Source organism: Mus pahari, chromosome 20 (genome assembly GCF_900095145.1).
Source record: "Mus pahari chromosome 20, PAHARI_EIJ_v1.1, whole genome shotgun sequence".
Taxonomy (NCBI): domain Eukaryota; kingdom Metazoa; phylum Chordata; class Mammalia; order Rodentia; family Muridae; genus Mus; species Mus pahari.
The window spans coordinates 10505248-10507066 of record NC_034609.1 but is presented as its reverse complement, the minus strand read 5'-3'; the positions used below and the strand labels follow the sequence as shown (position 1 = coordinate 10507066).

The window sequence follows — 1819 nt, the reverse complement described above, 5'->3', positions numbered from 1 at the left end:
AACTCACTTTGTAGACCAGGCTGGCCTCGAACTCAGAAATCCGCCTGCCTCTGCCTCCCAAGTGCTGGGATTAAAGGCGTGCGCCACCACGCCCGGCTTCTAGGTTGCTTCCTTAACTTCCATAGTTCCGCCCTCAAGCCTGACCTCCTCCAATCCCAGCAGTATTTCTCCCTCTGTTGTGGACTTGCAGATCACGCCTAGATTCCTGGAGACACACCTCCAATCACCTACTCTTCTTGCTTGTACTTACTTGCTGGCACATCCATTGGAGCCTACTTCTACATAAGACCGGCTTAAACAGCTAGCCTTGTGGGACTGAGCAACTACTAGATCCTTGGACTTCGCAGCTGCCCATTGTTGGGTTAGTCGGACTACAGACTGGTTCAGATGATGAAGGACAGAAAGTGCCTCCAGCCCCAGAGCTTCCAAGCCCCTTCCTCCAACTCCTGCTCCTGATGAGTATCTTGTATCCCCCACCACTGGGAAGAAGATTCCTGCCAGAAAAATGAAAGAACACATTTGCATTGGGCTTCTTGATCCCCACTGACTGGAGCAGCAGGATGGCTCCATCAGAGAGAGAGTGATGATGAGGGTTATGCACCAGGTCTGGATATCGAGAGCAGCTTAAAGACAGTTCGCTGAGCAATGTACTGACATCTTTGGGGTAGAAGAGACGGCCATTGGTAAGAAGATTGGTGAAGAGGAGATCTAGAAGCCAGAGGAAAATGTGACTTGGGATGACCTTTCAGGCAGCATGGCCCTGACCCAGCAGGCTGCCCTGACCAACATCACCCTCCAGGAGCAGATCCAGGCCATCCATAAGGCCAAAGGCCTGGTGCAAGAAGATTGGCCCAAGCAAACCCAATGAAATCCCTCAGCAGCCACCACCTTCATCGTTAGCCACCAATATCCCCAGCTCAGCAACCCCCATAGCATCAGTGCCCTAGTCACCTGCAGTGCCACCTCCGGTCACTACTACTGTTGTAGCTACAGTACCTGCCATGCCTCCCCCACCTATGGTATCTGTGTTCCTGCTGCCCCCAGGCTTATGCCACCCTCTATGCCACCCAACATCCTCGCACCCAGGATCAACTTTGTACCTATGCCTCCTGCAGCACCTCCCATCCTAGCCCCCCCACCTATGATTGTGCCAACAGCCTTTGTGCCTGCCCCTACCTGTGGCTCTGGTCCCAACCCCAGCTCCAATTTTTTCCTGTACACCCCCTACCTCCCATGGAAGATGAGCCAAGAAACTAAAGACCAAGGACAGCTTCATGCCCAAGGAAGAATTACTGCATAATAAGACGGAATGGAAGCTGAATTGCAGGGTCTGGCCTTCATTCTCCCATTCACAGACCTGTCATCAAACTGAAGATTCATGAAGCCACAGGTACACCTGCAGGGAAACAGAAACTACAGTATGAAGGCATCTTCATCAAGAATTCCAACTCCCTGGCTTACTACAGCATGGCCAGTGGTGCTGTCATCCACTTGACCCTCAAGAAGGGAGGCTGAGGAAGAAGCAGCAAGAGATACTTGCAGTTGGACTCCTGCTATTGTATGTCTTTCCCCTGCCAATTCCAGGAGTTTCCCTAGGATCTCAGGCACAGCCTGGACAGAATCTAAACTACTTGTTTAGATTCTGGATTGGAGGTCCTTCAAGGAAGCTCATTAAGAATTGAAAACCCAGGATTGTCTCACAGGACAATTTCATAATGCCAAGTGATGCTTGGCTGATAGAATATGGATATTATTAGTCATCATTTTTATATCATGCCTTAGTTTCTAATAAAACTGTTGAAGCCAGGCATAGGACATG

General features: G+C 50.4%; 1 pseudogene; it reads left to right on the top strand.

The window, feature by feature from the left end:
- The window catches only part of LOC110337789, a 6228-nt pseudogene extending 4713 nt beyond the window's left edge, over window positions 1–1515 (top strand).
- Window positions 1516–1819: the final 304 nt, after the last annotated feature.